Genomic DNA, 12,793 nt, shown 5'->3' on the forward strand with positions numbered 1-12,793 from the left:
AATCACCGCACGCATTTTATTGTTTTTGTTTTATAAATGTGGTTATTTTATTTTATAAGGAGGCTGTCGTTCATCACGAGAGAGTTACATTGTAAAAGGGAACAAGTCAAAAACGTTTAAACATGCTTAGAGTTGGTTTAAATTATAAGTCAAAAAGGCAGAAGTTGTCTGAACCTTTGCAGTATACTTGGATGTTCTAGCTTCTTTTATGAGAAGAACTCTTTTAAACAAAAAGATAAAATTCGAAAGCATAAAATCCCGCTTTAGGTCCATGCTTCCCGATACCCTCTTAATCGTTGGGCACTAGCACACCGCATGTTAACGTTTTGGTAGGATATTTCGACCTCTCCACGTTATCCTACTTGGGAATACCAATATAGCAAGCTTCTTCCCCGAGATCGCCTGGGATAGGCTTTGCTCGGGGTACGCAGGGGAAGGCGAGCGCGACCGAAGTCTGGGCTCCTAATAAAACACTAATAAGCCACTGCATACAAGCTTCAAGCTTCCACCAAGCTTCCACTGCTAGTTGACACCTACTATATGAAGTATTACGAAAGTTGTCGTAGGATTGACATCATTACCACGCATGCTCAGAAGATTTCTTTGATAATTTGCGACTAAGTGAGCTATTTGCCATGAATTTAGTGCAAATGCACCAGTTAGTCGTTGCTATGACTATGGGCAATGAGTCGAGTGGACTGTGCATGCTCGAGCGCACGCGCAGATGATTTTTCCTATTAAATTGTTACTAAGCATAATATTTATTTTAAAATCTGTGCTGAAAGATACAGTTGGTCGTTACCATGCACTTGTTTTGACAAATGCATTTCAAACTCATCAACACTTTGTTACGCCACTCGTAATATCTTTGACAATGTTAGAGATGACTCTGAAGATGACTACCGCTAAGGTTGTCGAAACGTCAGTCTACAACAACAAAAACAGTCCTTCTCAGGACTTTATTAACCTGGACTATCATCAATTACAAACATATAATGTTAGAGATGGTTATATTTTTCTCCATAACTTTGTATCTGCATATTTTGTGCAGAAGCAATGCTCTAATATTTATGACAGATATTATAACTTGTGACTGAGGTAGAACAAATATTTGATAATGAAACTTCAAACGGTGACACAAAATCAGGCATTTCATATAATGACAGTTATAAAACTGTCATTATAAAACTTGCCTCTTTTCACCGAGAGGCAAGGAAATTGCTGATTGCTCTCAAAGTCTAGTAGTATGAGTAAGTTTAAAGCAAGTATGATTTTAACACATGCTACTGTGGTCTAACTCACCCAAAAATAAAAATATATTTCATTCTGTAAAAATTGAAAGATTGTAGAATTGAAAATGATTATCATGCGCATTGTTCTTATAATTTCATAAAAAAAAACATTTAACAGTAAGAAATCGACGAAATTAAATAAACGGCCAATTCAGAATTTTCATCTTGATCCTTTCGTTAGCATGGTCTGTGAGGTTGTTTAGCTGAAATTGAGAAAATTTATTTTAGCCCAAAGTCGAGTAAATGACATTTCTTCATTTTTTCGCTGTTACCCAGTCAGAAATTGAAACTTAACGCTTGTCTCGGTGCGTAAATTGATTACATACATGCATGGTATGTTACTAAACTAACTGACGCGTAATACCGTCACTATTTTTATGTTCTTATGATATAATATAATAAAATTCGTCAATGTAAATTTCAGAGCAATGTCGTCATTTATTTCCTTAAAAATCTATTGTTTTCACAGTATGTAAACATCATGTGTTAAACACATAGGCATTAGGCGGCCAAATTTGCCAGCTGGCTACCCGGCTATGCCACAGATAATATGACCTTTCACCTTAAACCCTTGCCAAAAAGTCATACGTTTAATGACCTTTGACCTGTCAGTCCAGAGAGATTAAGACATACATATTTATTATAAAAACGGCCTTTAATAGGTTATTTCTCGTGCTTCATCTTTCAAATTTTCCTAACCAAATTTCCCAGTTTCAATAGAAACATTCAATAGCTTACTTTAACTGTTTATACTTACCGAAATGAGACCCATGTCACAACAACTCCGGTAATTGCAAGAATAGCCAAAAAGCTGATGACTATTATTATAATTGCTTTTTGTCCAAAGTCTAAAATAATGTGTATAAAAATAGGTCCATTAACAGTTTAGCACTTAACTTTCAGGTAAATGAGTCATTAAAATCAATCTCATAAAGTTAACTTAAGGCCTTCTACTTAAAATTTAATTCAGACAAATTTCATTGGATGTTCAGTTCATGACAGTTCGTCGATAGATCGTGCTCACGGTTGTTCATTTCAAAAAAGGCAACCTCACAACTTCAACTGTCATTTTACCCTCGTTTTTGCAAACTAGTGGTTTGGATAAAATTACCATAAAAAAGAACAATTAAAGCAGACATAATTTATTTTAATATAATATATCAACATACCATCGTTTAAGTGAACAGATGGATTAATTCGGTTTGTTGTAACCATAACTGTGGAATGTTTTTTATTTATGGGTGGTGGTGTAGTGTTCGAGATTTTGTTGTAATTGGGAGCTGAGAAACAGACAAAGAAAAGATGGACATAAACAGCCATCCTACTATACAATTAGAAAGCTAAAGCTACTGTATAGTGAGGGGGGATAAACAAATTCTTAAACATTTTCGATTAAACAGAGGATGTAGACGTACCTAGTGATGCATATTTTTGATGAGATTGTAGATTTAATTATCGCTTGTTTTATTATTAAAGCAAATATTCAGGAAATTATCTCAAGTTTTGTTAGTATTTTCTCACTCCGCGTTTTGAAGGGCCCAGATATAGCGAAGTCATTTTCTTCATTTCTATACCGCCTTATAATGTCGCTAAAGGAAGACGGACATCCCAGCACAAAAAACTACATTGTAATTATTACATTATATTTATTGTTATTAGTACATTATACACATTACGGGGAAAGGTTGAGTGCTTTCGTCAGGTGTCAAATTGACGTTTTGTTTTCAATGCCTGGTGATCGAGGTAGCCTCAATATTTGGTTCGGAGGGGCCCCATCTAAGTTTGATCCACCACTGGCCATCCTGTGATGAAAACATAAAGCAACTACCGGGGGAGGATGGGTAAAAATCCATTTTAAACAGACGTACATGTGACAAAAAATCCTCACCAAAAGTTGATTTAAAATTGCTTAGATTAAAATTTACTATAAGTGTTTCGATTCCTAATGTTTTGCAAGCATTTTCTCAGGGCCTAGTTGAATTTCGAAATAAAGAAAATGCGAAATTCTTTGTATTTTGCTGTTAACAAAATGTCCTACCTTTTGTAAATGAGGACAACGTTGGTGATGGTGACGATGCGTACCTGCTTTTAGAGGACGCTAAAATTCCATCAAGATATTGATGTTAGAAGTTAAATATACAACACAATAATTCACAACAAATACATAATTATTTTGTTTCCATATGATAAACATAGATACAACTGCATTGAGCACAGTACGTTAACTTGGGATAGAAACAAAGAAGCTACATGTACATAAGTTCATCAGCAGAAGTGAATAATATGTTTTTTTTATTTATACTAACTCTACCATGCATTACAAGCTACCTATCTAAACAAATATAACTACTGATTGTTTAATGTGCCATTACAATAAGACATCGTATTGACATAATTCGTGAAATGAGCAAGAGCAGAATAGGATTAATAATATTTAGCTAAAATAGCAAACTTTTTAATCGAGTTTCCCTGAGGTAAAAGTTTGTCTTCATACAACGAGAATGAAATGTAAAACAGTCATTTGCATGCACCCTTAATTATAACCCCATATGATAAATAATGATTTAAAATTGCTTAGATTAAAATTTATTGGGAAAAATTCGATTCCTAAAGTTTTGCAATCACTTTCTCAGGGCCTTGTTCACTTTCGAAATAAAGAAAATGCGAAATTTGTTGTACTTCGCTGTTTACAAAATGTCCTACCTTTTGTAAATGATGACATCGTTGGTGATGGTGATAACGTGCACCTGCTTTTAGAGGAAGCTAAAATTCCATCAAGATATTGATGTTAGAAGTTAAATATACAACACAATAATTCACAACAAATACATATTATATCCATAAATTAAAATAGTTACCATATTAGCTTAGAATAGAAATAAAGTAACTGCGTGTACATAAGTTCATCAGCAGGAATGAATTCTTATGGTTTTATATTTATCTTACCTCTACCATGGTCTACAAGCTACCTATCTAAAAAAATATAACTACCAATTTCTTATTGTACCATTTACCCATCTAAACAAATATAACTACCGATTGTTTAGTGTGCCATTACAATAAGACATCGTATTGACACAGCTCTTGAATGAGCAAGAACAGAATAGGTACAATAATATTTAGCTAAAATAACAAACTTTTTAATCGAGTTTTCCTGAGGTAAAAGTTTGTCTTCATACAATGAGAATGAAATGTAAAACAGTCATTTGCATGGACCCATAATTATAACCCCATATGATAAATAATATGCACGAAATAAACTGTTTCTTAGTTGATAACCATTATCTGTGTATAGATGTGTATATGTGTGTATAGGCGTAGGAAGCGGAGGGGCTAAGGGAGCTTTAGCTCCCTAAAATTTATATAGGGGCTTAGCCCCCCGAAAAAGTGTAGGTTAACATTGATAAAATATAATGCACCTCATTCCCTATATTCTTTCCATAACTTGAATCATGGACAAACATACAGCGGAGCGCATTTATGGCTCATCATGTCAATGCAGTTGCAGTTGAAATTCAAAAAGATGTCTAATTGTCGGTATACAACCTATCTTTTTCGTTAAAACTTTGTCGCCAAGAATAATGAAAAAATCACCCAAGGCCTTGCCCATTGGGGTTGACTTGTGGCTAAAATGGCTCTCCAAAATCATACCTTCTAATTAACCGTTGTGTGAGACAAGGGTTCTTTCAGAATTGTAGTGCTTGATGCCTTTGGAAAAAGTGTTGTACCCAAAAACAATGATTTGAATTGATAGACCTTGATGAGAATGAACTAGAGCTCTGATTTGACCAAGAAAATGTATAGCTGTTATGAAAAGTTAAAGAACTTGTTTTAGATCCTATACTGCAAGCAAATTGTTATGCAATTTACCAATCAGACAAAATTTAGGAACTCCCAGAATAAAGTAGAAATTGCCCAAAAGAATAACTATGTATCAATGCTGTCAGAGAACCGCTAACAAGAACAAATCATGCACAATTTAAACATTATGAACACGTCGATAATGCTTGAATTAGCACGTTTTTCAACAACATGAACATTTTCGTCTTAGTCAATGTTTTACGGCAAAGCTCATGAACCTCTTTACACCAATTTAAGAGTACTGCTGACATCAGCCCATTTTTAACTCTTCAGAGAGTGAAAATTTGCAAGCTGCATCAAATCACATTCTTAGTAACAGATTTAAATTGGGGGGAGTTGGGGCTGGCTAAATTGTTGAAGAGTATTTCGACCCTTTTTATAACCAGAACGTTTTGTGATACTCATTGCAAGCTACGTATTCTAGAACAATATTAGTAAGATTAAAATAATCTGTCTGAGTTTTGTGCCTAGGTATAATGTACGTTTTTATTCTTGAAGAATCTATCATCGGATTAGGCCAGTGGCTTTCTCAAAGTGGTGTAAAGAAGTTACTGCTTGGCCAGATTTATGCTAAAAACTGATTATCTATTTGGACAAACTTGAGCAAGAAAAACATAGTTCGTCTTCAAGTTCGTCTCTGTGTATACGGGCAAACTTACAGTTCATCCGTCAAGATGCGTACGAATTATTTGAATAGTTTGTTTATTTAGACGAGTTTGCACGGGTATTTTGACTTGACGCATCATCCTTCTGTGAATATAAATGTGGAATGAGGACAAACTACGGAAAACATAATACTTCGTAGTTCATAACTCGCTCCAAAATCTTCCAAAGGCAGAATTGGACTTTGTGTGGTTTATTAATAGAAAGTTCGTCTCGTGTTTATACTTAGACGTATGATCTGTTAGACGGATCATTAGTCCAAACGGATGCGATTATTCGCCGTTTAATCACGTAAGGCTTTAGGTGATTATTCTGACATTATTTGCGACAGAATTAAACCAAATAAGATAGAAAGTATATACAATATTTATGAATTGCGACAGAAACTGCAATAAAATGTTACAAGAAATTAAGATGCGTTTTATTATGTCAATGTTTACCTAAATTTTAGGGGGCTATAGGCCTCTCAGTTGCACCACCACCCCACCACCCCACCATCCTGTTTTATACGCCTTTAGAATCATGTTGCGTTAACACAAAGCAGTTATGCATCTGCCGATTCGTTTTTGGGACTGTATGCTATCCGATTTGTATGCACAGTCGACACACAATTTTCAATTTTGCTTATAACTCTTCCGATATAATTATTCTACATCACAGATAAACATTTCAAGCTTATACATTCAAAGCCAGTGACAAAAGAAGCCTGACTTTCAACATGTGACAACTAATAATATTTTTTTATAAGTTCCTATTTCCGTTCTTTCATAAGTTTACAATCTCGAATTACAATTACCTATTATTTTCTTATATAAGTTGCGACACTTGCTTGTTGCATTAATTATAGAATGAGTTGTAATGAAATACAACTAAACAATAAAGATCACTTCTTAACTTTCTACAAGTGCTGCGTTTGTACAGAGTTATACTTGAAGACGAAAGAGACCATCTTATCAAGTCAGCCACTTAATTCATTTTCACCCCTCCAAAATTTAAATCTGTTCCTATAGGCCAGGGGTCTCCAAACTACGGCCCGTTGCGCCTCTTAATCCGGCCCGCAGAGACACTTAAGAAAAAATAGTATTATTAAACAAAAATAAACTTTGTTCAGAAAGTTCACGTTATGACGCAAGCCAACTAGCAAGAGTGGCTTACATCAATTTTTGTCCCAACTTTCTACTTCCGTTTCAAGCACATTGCGAAATTTAAAAAGCTGAAAGATGACGTGGAAACTCTTTATATTTCAATGCTTCATAATGGCCGATAAAAGAAAAAGAAAAATAGATGATGAATGTCGGCGATTTCAAGAAGATTGGAGTGTAAAATACTTCTTCATGATTTACTTCGTATTCTTCGTTATGTACTTCGTTTTATTTAAGTATTCGCTCTTTGACCAGCGGTAAACTGTTCGTCGGCCCTCAACATGCTGGATGAAAGTTCATGTGGCCCTCTGGCTGTAAAGTTTGGAGACCCCTGCTATAGGTCTATGTTTACGTGTAAGTTTATTTTGCATTTGTGCAGATATTTAGATAATAAAGTAATACTAATATAAAAGTATCCTCAAGTTCTAATTATTCAGGTAAGAATTCCTGCATTTCAAAAATATTACTAATACTATTTGCATCAAAATGCGTCTCTAAGTTTTATCAATAGATTGTAACAACTATACTGTTTACTAAATTGCCTAAAGCACTTATCAAAAGATAAGGAAAGATCATAATTTTAGATCATAATTTTCGCAGCAAAATCATTCAACTTGAATTCCTGATAAGGCTAACTTACCTGAAGGAAGTATCGTCACGTGATTCAAAATTGTTTTGTATGGAGCCAAAAACAATTTTAGAAATACAAGCGTTTTTGCTTTTGTTGTTAATTTTGTTGTGATGTTCAAAAATACATCATTCTTTCCTTGCATTTCTTTGGAAATTTTTGTCGTTTCTAATTTTATATCGGGGACTGTTTTGATAAGTACCACAGGTCTTTGATGACCTGTGTATGAAACAATCCATGTCAAGATAGAGGGACTTTTTGATTCTTTTTTCGGTTGTGATTTTAAAATCATCTTTGAATCTAAAAAAATTCAAATTCAACTTGAATCAATGTGTGGTACATACAAAAATAGGTTTTTACAAATGACTAACTTCCATCATATTTGGAGCCTTGCAATGAATGTTATAAAACTGATTAATTGCAACCACACTCACATTCTACCGTGGCAAATATTTATGCCAGCATAGTTACCTAGGTAGTTGATATGGGGGGATAGTTCAAATTGCTATTTTCCGTGCTCTCACCTACCGCACATTAACAGAATGAACAAGCTAATGCTGCTTTGATAGAAAAACACTAATGAATAAAATTTTCTAATAAAGAACCTTTAAGTTTGTAATTTTCAATTGAACAAGAAAGCAAATTTCTGTTTTTGCATTTGGAAGCTTTGAACGCAATATTGAAAAAAAGTCCGCAAATTTTGTTGTAACCAAAAAGTAGAGATTAATGGATAGTGCAAAGTTTCTCAGAAAAATGTTTCTAAGTATGGCAAATAAAATTAGTTTCAAGAATGCTTAGTATCGAACCTGGACAGGGCGGTCCAGGAGATTATGAAAAGAGGGCCGAACTCTTTGAATTTAATTGAAACGAAAACTATCCTGTCATTTTTTTATTATCATTTAACTTTTGGGGTTTTTCTAGCAAAGGCGCTGCCGTTCGCCGTTTGTTCTGACGAATAGCCTTAGACGTAAATAAACCTAAATTTCGTATTTGCACTTACATAGCGTATACATAACAGGACATTGGCGCCACAATTATACATTCGTCATACATGAATCACATTCATTTTTTTACTATGCAGTATACAACTTAAATTACGAAATCACTCATGATTTACTTTCTTTGTTTCGGTTATGTTGTATTTTTAATTCTTCCGGATATATGCGAAGCTCATGTGTTCGTAGAATAAATTGTTTTATTTGCGATATTTTCTAGCGCAAATTCCAACATTATTCAATAAATATTTACGTAAAACAAGTTGCATCATTTGATGAATAAGTCCAGTTTCGGCAAGTTTGCGTGGAATGACATTCATTTGTATTTGCACTTTCGTAACGATACATGAAAGTCGACAAATTAATAATGTCTTACATGACCTTGTCATTGTTCTTAAAGCACCACAACTAATGCTTTCTTCAAGGACAGTAATAGTTCACTTTATTTCTCGTAAAATGTTTCTTACTGAGGCAGATGTGTGCGCAACTTCAAATTTACTGTCGTATGTTTAGAGGAATTCACCAACACGTAGTGGTATGAATGGTTAGACAAGAAGTTGATAGCAGGTTAATAAACAAATCAGCACTAGCAAACTTGGCAAATATGGCAATACGGCGAATTAAATACCAATATTCTTACAATCTATATAAACTCGAGCTTACAAAATCTTCAAAACATTTGTCAACAATGCCAGCATTAATAAAAAGCGTCATAGTTAAAACAAATTTTTTGGATTTCGGAATATTCTATTTCTCATTACTTTACTCTTAATACACAATTCATGATTCAGTTTGCACAAAAATAGCGCATGCGCATTTAGATATTTTTTCAAATAATAGAGCTGCTGGGATAAATGGGTAGAGCATTGTTATAAATGTCTTAACCAATGTGAGTTTAATTGGTGTTAAAATCTTTTTTAACAATCGCTGAAAAACTAATAATAAATTTCTAAAATATCATTAAACATAAAATGAGTGTTATTACTAGACACCACCCGGAAGGTTTACATTATGACTGACTTACTGACTGACTCGTGTGAATTTTCGCCACTTACCACAATACTGCAAAGTTCCTATGAAAACATTGCACTAAGGCGCTATGATGTATTCTTAAATACGCGACCCCCTATCAGTATTGATTTGCAGTTGATCACTGGAAGTGATAAATTAAAAGAAAAACTTTGCCAATGCAAAAGGCCAAAATAAAATTCTATTTGAATTATTATTTAAAAATGTAAAGGAAGGTTTATTAAGCTTTCGTTAAAAGTTCAACGATCAACAGCGTATTTTTATTACTTGTTTGCGAATGTGTGGCGAATAGTGTGCATTTCATGGTGCATGTTTGAATATCGTTATGCCACAACTAAATACGAATTTGAAGATGTCAAATATGGCCTTTTTGTGGACGCTGCAATTAACGGCTTTAAGCATGATAAACTCTTTCCACTTTCATGTAACAATTTTTGTTGGCGTCCTCATATTGACAAAGAAAAATAAAAATACGGGCAACTGCCCTCTCCATTCTTATTTTCAACGATGTATTCTTTATGATGCAATTAAAAAATACTATGTAAAAACTACTATTGCAGGATTTTGCCTCCAAGTTAAAATACAACTGCAAGCAAACATTTTGCAATAAATTAGAAGAAGTAATCCGGTGACCCAAAAAAGTATTTTAGACATATTACACAGTTCGGCTAAATGAACACCATTGCAATTTCATAATTGAATGCTGGTATGCAACTATAAATTGAATATGTATATGACAAATTTGAGATTCTATTTGATATGGTGTCTATATATCATACATTTCCAACATATGTGTTAATCTAGTAAAATATACAACTACGTCAAAATACGCCTTTCTATACCCTGCAAGAGTACCACACGTAGACCAACTGAGAAACAAATACAGGGAAAACTAAAGTGTAAATTAAGCTACTAAAATGTTCTCACGTATAAATTGCGCGTCGAGAAACTGAAAATTGCACAGCTGAACAGGAATGAACAATTTTGAAAGTTGCACAAAGCCAGCAAAAAATAATGCAATCTTTAGCAGTTGAATGTGCAATTTTACAGCATCATTAAGCCGATTAGGGCCAAATGCGCCAGGTAGAGTAAAGGTGCTAAATATATTTGTGATTTGCTGTGCATGTCACTTCCAGGCTGTAAGTAGTAGATGTGTAGTAAGTTCATTAATCTCTTTATTAGGACTGGATATTGCATAAACAGTGTAATTTTCTAAAAGCGTTTCATTTACAGGTATAAATGTATAACACTGTTCTTCGTTTATACTGACAATATTTAAAAATGAGCAAAGATTTAAAAGAATTGTTAGCAGCGCAAGCCATTGCAGACATTCATTACACTTCGTTTGGTCGAATCAATAAAACGTGAAACATAAAGCAAAGTACTAGTATTTTTTAGTCCAGTTATGTGCAATCTCGTCACGGTGCTTTGGTGAGTAAAACGTAAAGAAAGAAATTGAATGTACTTTATACGCGTCTTAAATGCATTAAGTAATCTTCTCGATGTGCATAAACATAAAGTCATAATGACAATGCATCAACACTTATGATACAGTCTTACACTGTTGTTTATCCTGGTCATTCTGTTCATTCTGTTCATTCTGGTCACTGAAAGCATTTTAATCTGTTTTTCTTTCGAAACCTACGTAAATAACAATAATATCTGTGTTGCTTTTATAAATATCAAAATGTCAATTTTCAAAATTGTGGTAATGCGTAGCTACCCAGAATAATACCTAAATAATTCGTAAGGTTAACCACGAATATATTGTCTTTCTGAAAATACGATCCAACAACGTGTATTTAACTTTGATGCAACTCAAAAATTTTAATGGCACATCTATTATAATGATCACAACTTGGAAATATCCTACAAAATTTAAATACACAAAAGATTTACCGATTATTTGTTACTTTCTATTCTTGAAATTAGTCCAATAAACTTCTTTAAGAAATGTTGAAAGTTTTTTTGTAATGGTTGCCAGTAGGAATGAACTTTTTTGTTAAAATAAGTGAAATCAATATCTCTTACATTGGAGAAAACAATAAAAATCAATAAAAACTTAAAAGATGCTCGTGTCCCTGAAATCATTCAAGTTGATTATTATGTTTGATTTGGGTTTTGGTCCGTTATATTCAAAATCATAATCCTTTAAAATTCTTGTGATATATTTACCAAATATCTCCTTCAAAAATAATTTACGAAATTGGATGCAATACTAGCGTAAACAGGCCCGTGTGTACCTGACACTCACGTGAAAGGTTTAACTAAACTTACATACCATTTTTTCGACGTATTTACACTGATCTGATAATAGACTGGATATAGCTTCTACAGGTAGCAAAAGTGAAGCCTAATTATGTATGCAAAATTCACTTTCGGGTCCTTAGAAATGTGGCGGATAACGTTTACAAACATGGATTTTCGAATATTTAGACATTTCGCGACTCCTTACTAACCTCAAGTATTAGTCATGGATAAAACAGGTTATGCGAATCGATTTGACATCAAAATGATTCCAATAGCTGTAAAATATCGACTTTAGTGTTGATTTAAAATTGTACATGCGAGAATATATTTTGTCTCACTGCCAATGCAAGATAGTTCACTGCGCTTCAATTCTGAGGCATTTATGATCTAGTATACGTTTCAGTCCTTTAGAAATGAGGTGAGTTACTTTTTTTTATCATTCTTTCTTTATGTTGAGAGATTGTTTACATTTTGATTTTGCTGTAACTTCATTTTTTCATGAGCACAATACTACTGATGCTTAAACAAGACAAGTTTATTTAGTTTCTTTCGCACTTTATCTTTAGTTTCCATTTCGTTGTTTTTCTCAAATGGTATAGTCGCACTTTGCGCTTAATTATTTAAAGAAGTATGATTTTCATTGACATTAAAATCTAACAAATGCGTTCTACACACATTAGGACACTATAGTAAACTGCTTTTGAAACATCAAGGTAATGTAGCCAGCCAGGTATGAATTTGCAGGCCCTTTAAGAGTGCAAAAGCTGGGTGCATTGTTTAATCTTTATAATCATCTTGGTTTTGGTTTGTCCCTTGAGCTGATTTAAATTATTAACAGCAGCATAAGATTGCATCCACAGTTTATAATTATAAGTGTGTCCAATTGTATCCAGTATATCTGTTTCACATTGTCTTGTGCTAATTCCTTTACAG

General features: G+C 33.6%; 1 long non-coding RNA gene across 1 annotated transcript; it reads right to left on the minus strand.

Annotated features, from left to right (window-relative positions):
• Positions 1-1,361: 1,361 nt before the first annotated feature.
• On the minus strand, positions 1,362-4,070 carry LOC124455171. Its single transcript, XR_006951745.1, has 3 exons — positions 3,996-4,070; positions 3,331-3,390; positions 1,362-1,495 (listed from the first exon to the last, which is right to left on the minus strand). It is a non-coding gene; the product is annotated as an uncharacterized LOC124455171 (long non-coding RNA).
• Between the last annotated feature and the right edge of the window lie 8,723 nt (positions 4,071-12,793).

The sequence above is a fragment of the Xenia sp. Carnegie-2017 genome, unplaced genomic scaffold (genome assembly GCF_021976095.1).
Source record: "Xenia sp. Carnegie-2017 unplaced genomic scaffold, XeniaSp_v1 HiC_scaffold_30, whole genome shotgun sequence".
Classification (NCBI taxonomy): domain Eukaryota; kingdom Metazoa; phylum Cnidaria; class Anthozoa; order Malacalcyonacea; family Xeniidae; genus Xenia; species Xenia sp. Carnegie-2017.